Genomic DNA, 16207 nt, shown 5'->3' on the forward strand with positions numbered 1-16207 from the left:
CCACAACAAAGAATTTGCATCATATATATATATACTTACAAGGAGTTGAATTTACATGAACTAATCATTCCCTAACTTCAACAAAAAATTTACTAATAAGTTGATCTAAACTATGAGTATCATGCATTTCTATATTCTAAGACGTAGTTGCCCCACATGTCTCTTACCTCGTCTATATCTATATTTGAGTCCGCTCAACTGCATTCGACGGGTTGATTGCATACTGCGGAAAAAACAAAGAGATGACATTATGGTATATATAGCAGCAAGCAAGACAACATAGCAACATCATGGCATATATAGCGACAAGCAACACAACATTAGCTCTAATTTAAAAAAGTAATAAACACATTATTAAATTACTAACCTTTGGAGGAATAATGATATATCTTCGCCTAATAATCTCCAACATGAACCGACAAGCGTAGTATCCACATTGTATGCTATCCGGCTGGCGAGGGACCTATTATTACATAAAAACAAAAAGAGAGAGAAGGCTTACATCGAATCTTGAACTTTAGGTATTGTATTAGTATTAAACATGATTTTGCACTTAATGTTATTGTATTTGAGCACGTACCCCGGTTATCGTAATAAATTCGGGGCCAACATCGAATCTTTCGTGGGTTGATCCCGCTTTCGTTTGCTCTTTTCTTCTCAAAGGCCCTTTTTTTAAAAAATAAAAAAGGAGGCAGAAACTCATTTTTTTAGGGGCAAAAATGAGCTTTTTTCTATAAATAAAAATTGAAACTTAATGTTATTATAAATAAATCAGTATTATAAACTTACATATTAATCAAGCGCTTAAAAGTCTCGCTTGGTTGGTGATGTATAGAGTCCAACCAGAAAACTTTTTTCTTTGTCGGCATGATGGCTGCTAGCACCCAATGAGTCCTACATCAAGAGACATCATCATTATTAACAAGTACATATATTAGTTATGAAAATGCAATTGTAGGGGGAAACGTAATATTAATTTGTTTATTACCCTTTTTCATTATAAGCGCCAAAAATCAGCTTCTTGGTTGTCGTCAATTGCTGAGCAATATAATCTACCCGTTCTTTGAACGAGAAATCCGGAATAGATAAAGATAAAACATAGGGGCACAGGAATCCGTATTGATCAGATGGAATATTCTTCTCGGGGATCACTCTCAATTGCAATATCCTACATTATTACGGTATTTAAAACACTATCTACCTAGTAGTCAGAATATTAGACTATGAAATTATTTATTAAGAAACTTACTTCATCCAAACAAATATGTGTGCTATATCAATCTGGTCTAGTCCAGCCCATACGGCTAGCAGATCCCATGATATAAGCGCTTGGCGCTCAGCCCCTAGAATATCCTCCTCGAGCGGAATAATTATATCGTTGCTCGGAGGCTATGCGATGGCCAGACCTCCTCATACAGTGTCATCATCGTCCCCGTTCTTACTTTTTCCATGTAATCCTTCCCTTTATATTTTGTGGAGTTTATACTCCTAACTTTCACTACGGAAAGAATGAGTCTTTGATGTGGTGCTACTACCACCACCAGCCTACACATGTAGTATAGATAATTAAAATAATAAAAAATCCAAAGGTAACATATCCTAGTTGGAGTAATAAAAATAAAAGCGTACTTAATTAAATACCTCGTCAACCTGCTCTTTCAATGATGAGGTAGTAGTAGCAGGTAAGACTAGGGACTTAGGCTTATCAGTCTTTTTTGTCCCCTACATACACAAAATTACTATGCTTTTTATAAATACAGACAAAATATAAATAAAGGGGCGAGGTTAATTTTTAAAAAAATGGAGAAGTTAATTAAATACATACCTCATCAAGTTGTTGTGAAGTCGAGGTCGTTGGCATGTCTGTGGACTTAGGCTTATCCGCCAAAGCCGCCTTTTTTGTTCCCTACAAAAAAAAAATAACATATAAATTTAACATATAAAAACATTCAACAATTAAAAATGTAACACATATATATATATATATATAAAGGTATTTCTTCTAACCCCAACTGCTTTCCGCTGCTCAGGCGGAGGCGGCGGAGATACCTTCGCCAAGTAGATGTGAGTATCAGGCCATTGGATGAAACTTCCAAGCGCATCTCCCAGAATGGTAATGTCGTCACGAACTGGGACAGGCAATGGAAATTTTTCATGGCCTGGATTGACTGTAGTTATCTCTACTATTCTATGATTCGGCAAAAGTTTTTCGCCATGAACTACGATTTCGCTGCTGATTTGTTTTCTACGAGACCCGCCAACACGCACGGGTGGCTTTTCGATTCTATTAGGGTCAAGCAAGAATAACGGCCTCTTGTTTACGGCCTGAAGAATATACACATACATACATTATTATTATATCTTTGCAAAAACGCTTCAACATTCAAAAGATTTTGCAACAACTTTCTGTCTCGGGCCGATTTTTGCACAAACTTCAAAGCATTCATATAAATTTAACTAATTAAACACTTCATGCATACCTTACGAAAACAGGAACCGACTTGAAGGGGATGTATCTTTGTTTTCCATCACCGTCTTCTCATCAAGTTGCATCTCCTTTTCGGACCCATTATTTACCTAATAAAATTAACCAATTCAATGGCACCATGTCGAAGTTGGCGGTGAACACACCCCCGATCTTACCCAAAAAAAAAAAAACAAAAGAAAAATAAGGAAGTATTAGGTACCTGATCGGCTTTAGTTGTTACAACTTGGAAGCATTATTAGGTACCGATCTTTCGAATCTCGTTGACCGATACTTCCTTCTCATGTATTGCCAAGGTAGTAGCGGCCTCTTCACCAATCTGTTGTACCTTATTATTACCCCTTTAGAAATGACATCCTCCATCATCTTCACTTCTTCTTCGGAAAGCTTACCTCCAAAGATTCAGCTTTAGTACTACGGATGCCATTAATCAAGTCGCTTGCCAAGAATGTAATGTGTCAGCAATTTTTATCCCAACAATAACATGTGAATTGAACTTAAATGAAAATAATAGAATAAATGTTACCATGTCGGCGTTCTCGGACTTAGTCTTCCTTTTCTTCTTTATCGGGCAGTTTTCCCATAATATTTCGTTACTCCAACCTGTAACGGGACGCCCCTCAAACGACCTGGATGTTCGGGTCGGCCGATCGCTCTAGCAAGAACGTCATTACGACCACCGGGAGTGAATTTCCCTTCTTCTACCTCTTTCAATACGTTATCCTATAATATATTAAATAAACTTCAAATTATATTTGTGACTAAAATAATAAAGTTAGTAATGAACTCGTCTTAATAAAATAATGCTTACTATGTTGGCCAAAACTTCCACATCGTATTTGTCATGCGACGACCGGGATCCTTTAGGCGTGTGCCCATGTTTATAAGTTACATGCCGATCCACCTCTTTCACTCCCTTTGCCACCTACACATTAACATGGTAACATTTATACACGTAAATGTGTATCAATGCAAGTCCAAGTGTGATTAAAAAAATAAAGTCTCACAGGGCAATAATGCATGCTACTTACGAGGTCCTCTTCTATCTTTCTCAGAATCGCCCCGAGAACCATAGAATTTCCCCTTCTTGCATGAAATGTTAGCACGATTTCTTTTGCTAACGGCCTTCAAATAATTATATAAAAGCGCAAGTAGATGAGATAATAAAAACATTATATAAAGGACTCATTAATTAAAAAATGATAGGTAAATCGTTAAAAGGCGAGGATATTTAACCGAAACTTCTCAGTAGTTCTCATCTTTTTGAAAAGATCCCATTCTTCCTGCTTGATGGTGGGACACTTGTTTTCCGGTGGGCTCTTACGCATCTCCCCCGTTGCCTTGTCCACATACAACCAATCCCTAGCAACGCCACACTTCCACTGCCTATGGACCTCGGTTTGCCTTATGCATTAAATACTCATCATGACTTTCATCGGGTATAATAAAGCCTTCCTTTATACGAGCCAAGTATAACTCCGCCAATTTTGGATTCAAACTTTTAACATCCTCTAAATGGATAGGCACAAACTGTCTTGTGCAAGCACCAATCCAATTGGAGAAAAGACCCGCATTTGGACCAAAAGAGGGAAACCCTTCTCACTCCATGTTATTTCGAACTACTGTTTAGCGGCTATAGCCGCAAGGACTTTCTTGCACTTCGTAGCACCCCTCTCACCAGGCTTATTATCACCAGGCTCATTATTCTTTTGACTTCTTTTACGTTTTTCACCCATGATAATCCTAAAAACCAAATATGAATGATATAGTTGGATATGAACAACTTAACAACGTACATGCAGAGTATTATCTAAAACCCTAAACCCTAATAGGAATGAAAACTTAAAACAACAGATTGAGCTTCTAAAATCCTAAACCCCGATAAGAGGAGTAAAGTAGATGATGCGGGATGATAAAGATAACAAAGAAGACGAAAAACAAACAAATGCATGAAAAAAGAAACAAGATGATCGTCTTAAAACCCTAATGACGAAACACAAAATTAAAGTGAACATACCTGTTGATGATGATGATAAAGAGAACGAGCAGGATGATAAGGAAGCAAACGGAATGGGCGTCGGAATCGGGGCGGCGGCGCGCGACGAGAATGTAAAAAGCGAGGAAGAGAGAAGGATTAACACAGGATACCAACGGTTGGAGTAATAATGTTGTGTGTGTTAGTTTGTGTATGGCATGCTGGATGGGTTTCTATATTAGTTTTTTATTAAGACAAACTATTAACAACGGGTGCTCAAAGAAGAACCGTTGTTATATGTTAATAACAACGGGTCAATAAAAGTCAACCGTTGTCAAAAGTTTATTACAACGGGTAACATATACCCGTTGTAATATATTTTCACCAAATTTGCGCCAAAATGAAATACGTCAAAAAAATAATTGACAACGGGTAGAGGTACTACACCCGTTGTTGAAAGTATTAACAACGGGTAATTTAAATATAACCGTTGTTATTGTTGAACCTCTTTTTTTTTAAAAATTATCGTAATTCCATTACGGTCCAAACTCTGTAACAATACATTATTCAACAATTTCAACACCAAAGATCCACATCTAATAATAAGATCAAGAAAATAAGACAACTTACACCAACATGCATGCATATATCGTATGTGTCCGATGAACTATCTCAGGATCGGGACGTTTCTTGGATGTCATAGTTTCTTCGTTAACCCAAATACCTTCACCATGGTCATCACGCATATAGATGCTTTCGGTGTCCTCATGATCAGTGTCAACATCGTCGAAATAAGATACGGTGGTAGACTGATCCATTCCCTCAAAAACGACATCCCGATCATCATCATCATTATCGGATGGACTACTCCTTCTTTTCCTTATAGACAGTACAACAGACCACTTCTTATCCATAGGATCGGTGACATAGAACACTTGTTTAGCTTGGGATGCCATTATGAAAGGATCATCCTTATTATTGCCAACCTTACCCAGATTGACCAACGTAAATCCCATCTTATCCTTTCGGACACAATGGATGTTGTTATCAACCCGGTTACATCGAAACAAAGGCAGTGTGAAATCAATGTAATCTAGTACCAATATTTCTTGAATAACACCATAATAAAGGCATTTTCCCCAAATAGGCTTTTTATCTTTTGAAGTAGCAAAGTGCATTGCCTCAAATTCAGAACTCACACCACTATTTTGCATTGTGCTCACCTCATCTTGCTCGCGGGTGTAAAAAGTATATCCATTAATGGCAAAACTGTTGTAAAAGGTGACCATGGCATTTGGACCTAAACCAAGACGTAGTAACCTAGGAGAGATGTCATCACCGGTTTGATCGATAATCGTAAGACAATATTCCTAAACCACTGGAAACGTCTTCGTATGCTCGTTCGCAATCCACTTCTCGGTCTTGTTTTGGTGATCGTATTTGAGCTCATCTTTGTGTTGTTGAATATAAGGTTGCACCTCATCTTCGTTGTTTAGCACATACATGTGTGCTAAATGCAACATTTCACGTGTCACAATTTTTTCAACCCGGCCCCTAATACCTTTTCCGGTCATCCAGTCACTATGACGATTCTTAGAAACGCCAATCAACTCCTCAGGGAGAGATGAGCGTAACAATATGAAAGAGCTTCGTCTAAAATAGCGCGTTCAGCAATACAACCTTCCGGACGATACCGATTAGATGTATAGTCCTTGTAGACTTTCATCAATCTTTCGAAAGGATACTGGTATCTCAAGTACACGGGCCCAAGGTACAAAATCTCCCTAACCAAGTGAATGGTCAGATGAATCATGATAGTGAAGAAAGAGGGTGGAAAATACATTTCCAATTGACAAAGAGAGGTTACAACGAGGTCCTGCAATGAATCCGCGTCATCGGGATCGATGACTTTCTCGCATATGGACTGGAAGAAGAGACAGAATCTAGTTATAGCATATCTTACCTTTTCAGGTAAAATGGAACGAATAGCCACAGGTAGTAATTGTTGCATCAAAGTGTGACAATCATGTGACTTTAACCCGGTGAGTTTTAGGTCTTGCATCGACACTAGGCTTTTGATGTTCGACGAATAACCATGTGGCACTTTAATTCCATTCAAGCATGCACAGAACTCTTTTCTCTCATTCCGTGAAAGGGTAAAAGCTGCTGGCGGTAAAAATGTACGATTACCTCTCTTCTGTGGTGCCAACTCTAGCCTAATACCCATCATTTTCATATCTTCCCTAGCTGCGGCGTTATCCTTTGTTTTACCAGGAACATTCAGAAGGGTATTGATAATATTATCACAGACATTTTTCTCAATGTGCATGAAATCGAGGCAATGCTCGACCTCCGTGTCAGGCCAATATGGAAGTTTATCAAAAAAAATGGATCTTTTCTTATACCCACGAGTAGACAATTTAGAGCCGCTCTTCTTCCCATAATCTATCTCAATATGCTTTACTTTCTGATAAACTTCATGCCCACTCAAAATTCTAGGAGGTTGACGAAGTTCTTGTCTTCCATTGAATGCTTTCAGCATCTTGCGATAACAATGGTCATGAGACAAGAACCTCCTATTTCCCATATACACGTACTTACGAGAAGACTTCAAGTATTCAGACTCGATATCCTCCCCACACAATGGACAAGCCTCTTTCCCATGAACTGTGTGCCCAGAAAGGTCGCCATAAGCCGGATAGTCAGTTATTGTACACAATAACATCGCTCTCAAATTGAAAGTTTCGTTCTTATATGCATCAAATACTTCTATCCCACTATCCCACAACAATCGCAAATCATCTAGAAGAGGTTCCAAATATACATCTATATCATTTCCAGGTTGTTTAGGGCCGGAAATTAACAACGACAACATCAAATACTTTCTTTTCATGCACACATATGGAGGTAAGTTATAAATAGCCAACACTACTGGCCAAGTACTATGTTGGCTACTCATGTTTCCGTGTGGGTTCATTCCATCATGGACAGCGCTAGACGTAAGTTTCTAGGTTCATTGCCGAACTCGGGATACTTAGCGTCGAACGATTTCCATTGCTTACCATCTGCCGGGTGTCTTAGCTTTCCATCATTTATTCTTCCTGTTTCATGCCAAGTTAACATTTTTGCATCACCGGGATTCGCATAAATCCTTATGACTCTTGGTATCAATGGAAAATACCACAACACCTTAGCCGGATCCCTTCCTTATCCTTATAACGCCACTCCAAACATTTAGGGCAATTGGTTAAGTTTTGATATAATTTCCGATACAATATGCAATCATTTGGACATGCATGTATTTTCTCATATTTCATACCCACTCCTCTTATTAGTTTTTTCGCCTCATATGTCTTAACAGGTAGAACATTACCATCAGGAAGCAACTCCTTTATTAAGGCTAAAAAACTAGTGAAACACGTGTCACTCACCCCATTTGCCCCCTTGATATTATACAACTTCACCCCAGCCGACATTTTTGTGAACTTACAACCAGGATAAAGAGGTGCTTGGACTCACACAACTTCTCATACATGTTGTTAAGGTCATCCCAATTACTAGTGTCATCACCTACATCTTCAAAAGCAATGGACTCATCATCATTCTCTTTATTATCTATAGACCCAACATTCAACTTCTCTACTTCCAACTCTTCCAACTCTTCCAACTCAAAAAACTCGGCAAACTCAGGATCATCATCAGTTAGCCTTTCGTGTACCTCAACATCATCTTCTTCAGAGTTATTCTCTTCCTCTAATGATTCCCCATGAAAAATCCAAAGTGTATAGGATCGACTAAATCTCCACTTTTCTAGGTGTATTTTAACGTCAGGAAAAGCCATATAGCTAATATTACCACATCTTTCACAAGGACATGCAATACTAGAAGAACCTTTCAAATTGTTCAAAACGAATTCATAAAATTCAGCTAAACCATCCTTGTAGGTGCGGTCACTCATATTTGCATCAATCATCCAAGTTCGAGTCATTATTCTACATTCGTAATAATAGGCAACTAATTCAGAAAATACAATAATAGGCAAACAAATAAACGAAATTCGGAAAGCAATTAAGCTAAATTATCAACAAATTAGATAATAACCCAAAAAATCCTATATCTAGTTATAATAAGCGTTGCTAAGAAACATATATATACCTGATTGATAAACACGCGCGATGAGGGAGAGAAGACGTGACAACAGTGACGGAGATGAAGACAGAGAGACGATCAGGGAGGAATGGAGGATGATATATATAGTAGCAAAGATTAGCTTGTGTTTGTGTTTGTAGCGTATAGCGAGAATAAAGCAATATGTTGTTCTTAAGATTTTCATATTATTAATAACAACGGTTATTGAGATTACAACCGTTGTTAAAAAGTATTAAAAACGGGTTCTAATATAACCGTTGTGATTACTTTTCACTAATTTGGCGCCAAACCATTAACAACGGTTAAAATTTAACCGTTGTTATTAGTTTTTTCATTAACAACGGTTGTTTAAGTATGACCCGTTGTTAAAACAAATAACAACGGCTAACAACACATAACCGTTGTAATTAAGTTTGGTAAAATTCGCGGAATAAATTCTACAACGTGTTTTGATGATTTTCGTGAATAAGCGTTGTTAAAGGGCCGTTGTGGTTGCCTGTATTTGTAGTAGTGGTACCATAGATACCAGAATTCAAAGTGATGTACTTAGAGAAGCCTGAAAATAAGAAATCTATCAGAATGATGTGAAGTACCTGTCGCCATCTCATGGGGTACCAGAGTAATTGTGGTCCCAGGACGCTGCCAGACCACACCATCCAATAGTAGTTTAAAGTTTAAAAACAACTAAAGACACCAGAAATAAGAGTGAAACTGGCAGTATGCCTACTACCGGATTTTATTTAATCTTTAAAAATGATTTGGCTTCTCATAGTACATTATTCTGAAAGCTAGAGTCTACTTATTATCAAAAGTAATATCTCTTCAGGTGAAGTATGTTCCATGGGCGTTGTATGATTTGACCGTCCATAGTCATCAGTCTGTACGCACCATGGCCAACAACTCCTTCTACCTGGTATGGTCCTTCCCATTTGTAGGCGAATTTGCCTCCTTTTCGATTCTTGGTGTTGGAACACCTCTCGGAGAACAGGTCTCCTACCTCCAGGAGCCTGATTTTTACGTTCTTGTTATAACTCCTGGCTACTGACTGTTTGTAGGCAGCTAGACGGATTTTTGCGCTTGCTCGCAGCTCGTCAATTGTGTCCAGGCTTTTGGTTATCTCTGCATTGTTCAGTTCCCTCGTCATATTTTCATACATGTGAGTGGGAACTAGAACTTCTGATGGAATGACTGCTTCTGCGCCAAACACCAGGTTGAAGGGTGTTTGACCTGTTGCTATCTTTGGCGTCGTTCTGTCTGACCATAACACTAGTGGCAATTCATTTGCCCACTTTCCTCCTAACTCCTGTAGCCTCCTTCTTAGATTGTCCATAATGATTTTATTGCTGGATTCAGCTTGCCCATTGGACTTTGGAGTCCTAGGTGCTGACTTTTTTAAGGTGATATTCCACCTGGCACAGTATCCTTCGGTATAATTTGAGATGAATTGTGATCCATTGTCACATATGATTTCTGATGGGATACCAAATCTGCAGACGATGTTTCGTTTTATGAATGAGATGACCTGTTTGTCCTTTACTTCCGTGAATGCTTCTGCCTCTATCCACTTGGAGAAGTAATCTGTCATTGCTAGCATCCAGGTACTATGTCCATGCCCCATGCCATGAATGGCCAAGGAGAGATAATAGGGTGCAGAGGCTCTGTTGGCTGATGGATCATAGGCGCCGAGCGTTGGCAGGCGTCACATTTTCGTGCATACTCTGCTGCATCTGCTTTCATCGAAGGCCAATAATATCCCTGTCTGAGTGCTTTATTTGCCAGACTCCTGCCCCCTGCATGGTTTCCACATTCGCCACTGTGGAGGGCATGCAACACAGTCTGTGCTTCTTCCTTGTCCAGGCACCGTAGGTAGGGGCCTGCTAGCGATTTTCTGAATAGTGTATCATCAATGAGTATGAATCTGGAAGCCTTTATTCTAAAAGCTCTCACTTCCTTCTTGTCGTCTGGTTGCTTATTGTGGCGCAGCGAGTCTAGGTAAGGTGTGCGCCAGTCGTCTGTTGGATCGGCTTCCTAGTCAGGCGTCTGCCTGTGTGACCGAGAACTCTCACCTTCCTCTGTAACTGCTTGGATTTCCTTTTCGCTTTGCAGATCTTCCAGTTCACCCCTGTCTATTTCGTCTGCCTTCTGAATAGAAGGTTCTAGCATATGCGCTATTGGTATGCTGGATAGCTCTGTTGGTTTGAATGTTGCCCCCAGGGTTGCTAGGGCGTCTGCCTCCGCGTTCTGATCTCTGGTGACCTGTTTAAGCTTGCAAGTTTCGAATTTTTGTTTCAATTCCTTTGCTACTTTTAGGTATGCAATCATCTTCGAATCTCTGGCTATAAACTCATCGTTCACATGGTTAACTATTAACAGAGAGTCACTGGATATGAGCAGGTGTCTGACTCCTGATTCCAGAGCTAGCTTCATTCCCAGTATCAAGACCTCGTATTCTGTTTCATTGTTGGTTGCCTTGAATTCGCATCTTACAGCTTGTGCTATCAGGTCTCCCTGTGGTGATCGCAGGATTAATCCTACACCTGCCCCCTTTGGTTGGAGGCTCCGTCGATATGCATCTGCCAGACGTCTGTCGGCTTGCTTCCTTCTAAAGTGAGGATTTCCGTGTCCGCCAGATTCTGGATGGCTGGACTGAAGTCTGACACAAAGTCGGCCAGTGCTTGTGATTTGATTGCTGTTCTAGGGTCATACTGGATGTCGTATCCACTGAGGTGTACAGACCATTTAGACATTCTTCCTGATAGTTCAGGCTTCCTCATGATAGCTTTTAGCGGGTAGTTTGTCACAACATGTATGATGTGTGACTCAAAATAGGACGTTAGGTTTGCGAGATGCTACTACCAATGCTAGTACTAACTTTTCAAGGGATGTGTACCTGGTCTCGCGGTAGAGACTTGCTCACGTAGTATATGGCTTTCCGCTCCTTTTCTTGCTCTCGACCAGACAAAGACTCACTTGCTACTTCGTGACGGCTAAGTATAGGAATAATGGTTCTCCGGCTCCGGCTTTGATAATAAAGGTGGCAATTTCTTGAGATAATGCTTGACTCTCGAAGGCTTGCTCGTTCTCAGGGGTCCATTCAAACTTCTGACTTTTCCTTAGTACGTCGTAAAATAGCCTGCATTTGTCTGAAGATCTTGAAATGAACCTGTTCAGGGCTGCTACCTTCCCAGCTAGCCTTTGAACGTCCTTAGGCTTCTCGGGTGATTCCAGCTGTAAGACGGCTTTGATCTGCTCGATGCTGGCTTCTATTCCCCTTTGAGTTACAATATAGCCTAAGAATTTGCCAGAAGATACTCCGAAGGTGCACTTAGATGAGTTTAGCTTCATCTTGTATTCCCTGAGGGTGCTGAATGTTTCTGCTAGATGTCGCATATGATCTTTGGCTTTTTCTGACTTTACGACCATGTCATCAATGTATACCTCCATGGTTCTTCCTATTTGCTCTTTGAACATGCGGTTAACCAGCCTTTGATATGTGGAACCTGCGTTTTTTAGGCCGAATGGCATGACGTTGTAGCAATATATTCCTCTTTCAGACATAAATGTTGTCTTCTCTTGATCTGCAGGATCCATCTTGATCTGATTGTACCCACTCCAGGCATCCAGGAATGTTAGCATCTCGTGTCCAGCTGTTGCATCTACCATTGCATCAATATGAGGCAGTGGGAATGGATCTTTAGGGCATGCTTTGTTGAGATCGGTGAAGTCCACACATACTCTCCACTTCCCATTATTCTTGGGCACCACTACTACATTAGACAACCATTCTGGGTATTTCACTTCTCTTATCTTCTTTGCTGTCAGCAGGCTGTCTACCTCCTGGTCGATTACTTTATTTCTTTCAGCTGCAAATTTTCTCCTTCTCTGTTGGATGGGTTTACACTTTGGGTCCACGCTAAGCTTGTGTGTTATGATGGATGGATCTATTCCTATCATATCGTCGTGTGACCATGCAAAGTAATCCATGTTATCTTGCAAGAATTTGACTAGCTGTTGTCGTAAGCTTCCTGTACATCCTGCTCCAATGAGCACGGTTCTTTCTGGGTGCAGCCTGTCCAGGTTATTCTGATCCAGCTCTTCTGCAGGGGGTTCTACGTATTCGTCCTGGATAGGCTGCTTCTGTAATTGCTATGCGGGGGGGCTGGAAGTGCACTTGAGTGCCTTCATTTGGTGCAACCATGGTCTTCCTAAGATGACATTATAAGTAGAAGGGCCATCTATAACCAGGTACCTGACTTGCTTGTTGACTCCCCCCACATAGGTTGGGATGACTATCTCACCTAGCGAGCTAGCTGTTTCTCCCCTGAAGCCTACTAGCGGAATAGTCTTCTTCTGTAAATCCTTCTCGCTGAATCCCATGTTCTCTATAATTTTCAGCATGATCAAGTTGACCGAGCTTCCTGTATCTACCAAGACCTTTCTAACTGTGCAATTGGCCATTGATAAGGTGATAATTAGTGCATCATGGTGCTCTCTTTCATCGTATGCATCTCCTTCATCAAAGCTGACCGCTGGTAGGTCACTGTGAGAAATTCTGCACAAATTGGCTGGCCTATCTCCTTTGGTCTCTGTAGCGTGTCTCTTGGCTGCTGAATATGTCAATCCGCTTAAGTCTGAGCCGCATGTTATCACGTTTATAATTTTGGTGCATGTGGGTGGGTCTGCCGGCTTGGCGGAACCTACCTTATCTTGCTGCTTGCCCCCGCGTGGTAATAGGTGGCTCAGCTTTCCTTGTTCGTACAAGCGCTTGATCTCTCTTCTTAATGTGTAGCAATCCTCAGTGTTGTGCCCAATATCACGGTGAAATTCACACTTCTTCTTGCTATCCTTTCTCCATGCTTGCTCTCCTACTGGTGGGTTAGGCCACCTGACTCCATCTCCCATCTCCCTTAATGCCTTCAAGATTCCTCCGATGCCTGTGGTGAATCCATATTCTGCCACGGTGGGGAGTAGTTGGTTTTCCTCAATTTTGTTGACTCCGCTCCCATATGGTCTGTATCTCTCGTCCTTCTTGTTGGTGGTTTGCTTTCTTCCTGATTTCTCCACGGCTGAAGTACTAGAAATACTGGGTGTACTCTGTAAGCTGGCTCTGGCTAGGATATCTTCCTCCAGTCTGATCGCGGCAGCTGCTTTTTCCTGTACTGCCTCGAAACTATGGCAGGGATGCATAGTCAGCTGCTTGTATAGGTCAGAGTCGTAGTGAAGGCCTCTTCTGAAGGCTTCTACTGTCGTTGAGACATCACACTCCCGTACTGCTACCTTATCATTGTTAAATATCGTATTGTATTCTCCAATGCTCTCTCCTGCCCCCTGGACGATTCTGTACAAGTCTCCTGCGTGCTTCTGTGGCTTTCTGCTGCTTGCGAACTGTTGAGTAAATGCGTTCACCAATTCAAAGCAAAGGTAGATATCGACTGTTGGCGGTGCTCACAAACCATCGAAGTCTTTGGTCCGTTAAGGTGGACCCGAACCCTTTGCACATGCAAGCCTCCTTGACTTGCCTTATAGTCATTACCGTCATCATTTTTACGCTTGTATTGGTGACATGATCAAAGGGATCTATTTGTCTTGCCGTCGAAGAGAGGCATATTTGGATTTGTGTATCCCTTTGGCATATTTTTGTGATGGATATGGCGTCCACGAATGGTGATTCAAACATAACTATCTAGAGCCGCTTTCTCAAGTGGAGGTGGTAGCCACGGAACCCGCTCAAAGCATCTTCTTTAGCTCCAATCTTCTTTGGTTAGTTATATTGGTGAATCGGGGTGCGCTTTGTCATTTGTCTGCATATCTCCTCCCGACCCGGTTCGGAAGGTTTTGATAAGTTCCTGAGCCGGGGGGTTGTGGTAACGATTGTCCCCTGCTTTGCGTTCACTTCTTTGGTTTGACCCGGATCCGCTACGGTGTACGATCGATTCTTTGCGCAGCTCGCCGACGGGGAGGCCACTGTTTGTATCCCCTACGCAGATTAGCGGTCGCGCGACTATCGGTGTGAGGTATCCTAACCCTCGTGGGGTTATTCTTCCATCCGACAGTATCATAGCTAAATCCAATCTTGTAATTATTTCATTTGGTATCTTTTTTCTGTCGCTCGATGCTCTTGCGTCGGATCTACCAAGGAGATCTCCCTTCCCGTCCTGTTCATTTGGAGTGTTGAATTTCCGCTTTAGGAGATCAATGTGTGCCCAGGGCTCTCTGTCTCTCCTTCTCACCTCTGCATCTGCTCTCCTTTGGTCTTCTCTCATGTTTTCCATAGCTTTCTGAAGATTTTCCACGCCGGCGAGCAAGATCTGTGTGGGACTGGGTGGCGGAGTGACGCCTGAGCTTGATGTTCCTTTGTCTGATCTGGCCTGCGTTGAGACAGCAGGGGTCTTGGGAGGTAAAGTAGCTTTTGTTGTCGGTATTACTCTGGAGGTATGCCCGAGAGCCTGCGTGGCCACTGTTGATGTTGGATTTTGAGTGGATGGTGGTGGTGGCGATGGATGCCTGCTCCCTGACATGGCTTCGAATGCTTGCTTTTCCATTGTATATCTAGGATATCAACGATTGACGACCACAATGCCCCACGGTGGGCGCCAAACTGTTTAGGTAATTTTACCCAAATCGATTAATTAGGGTCAATGTAGTTTATATTCGTTGGTTGGATGTATGTATGTTCGTACGTTGTTAAGTAAATAGGAAAATAAAGTGCGTAATGTAAATTGACACGTAAGATTTTGGTGACGCGGAAAACCCAATGTGGGAACAACCGCGGGAGGGACGGTACCCTGCCAAGTATTGCACTATATGAATAGGAGGATGATTAAAATTGTAACGTTTGTGCTAATCTTGCTGGCGTTAGGCGTCAGGCCTGCAAGATCTCAGATGAACGTGTATTTCAAGATAATATTCCGTGAGATTTATGTCTTGAATATGGTGTTCTATGAATGTGCGGATGAGTGAATGCCGTTCTTGATTTCCTTCCTTTGCTATTTATAGGGTAAGAACCCTAGATGTAGTCTACCTCAAATATGGAAAGAGAATATTATTTCCATAAAGACTTCTTTCCAAACCCGGACTCTTTTGCCAATTCTCCCCGATCTCCCTAACTTCTCCCTAACTTCTCCCTAACACTTCTTTCCTTAACACGGGCACCTTCTATGATGGGCTCTTAATCCTACTCAAGCCCATTCCCCCTCCTCCTGACCGCGGACTCCCTTCCTCCTCACCTCTTCTTTATAATCTTTATTTCACCAAGTGGGCTTTCTTTATTGTGCTATTTTTAGCCCAAACAATGATCTTCCATCTTTATTCTACCGATGTGGGACATGAGTTTGCACCCTAACAGTATTCACGAGTATAATCATCTCTAACATATATTTTTCTTTTTCATTTTATATGAACTATTATCAAGACATGTAATAAAAGGAAGCGAAAGTGAACCTTCGGGTAAATATTAAATAGTATGATTTCTAAATTCTACTTCGTATGTTTGTAAGTTTATGTGTTTTTTTTGTCAAAATAGGAATAGTACATAAAACTTACTCTCATAATTTTCTAAAAAAAAAGAATCTACCATCATAACTAATGGTAAATAAATA

At 41.0% G+C, this 16207-nt stretch overlaps 1 long non-coding RNA gene across 1 annotated transcript; it reads right to left on the minus strand.

Annotated features, from left to right (window-relative positions):
• Positions 1-795: 795 nt before the first annotated feature.
• LOC141602446 (uncharacterized) lies at positions 796-1335 on the minus strand. The gene is made up of 3 exons (XR_012524448.1): positions 1250-1335; positions 989-1168; positions 796-894 (listed from the first exon to the last, which is right to left on the minus strand). It is a non-coding gene; the product is annotated as an uncharacterized LOC141602446 (long non-coding RNA).
• Between the last annotated feature and the right edge of the window lie 14872 nt (positions 1336-16207).

The sequence above is a fragment of the Silene latifolia genome, chromosome 9 (genome assembly GCF_048544455.1).
Source record: "Silene latifolia isolate original U9 population chromosome 9, ASM4854445v1, whole genome shotgun sequence".
Taxonomy (NCBI): Eukaryota; Viridiplantae; Streptophyta; class Magnoliopsida; order Caryophyllales; family Caryophyllaceae; genus Silene; species Silene latifolia.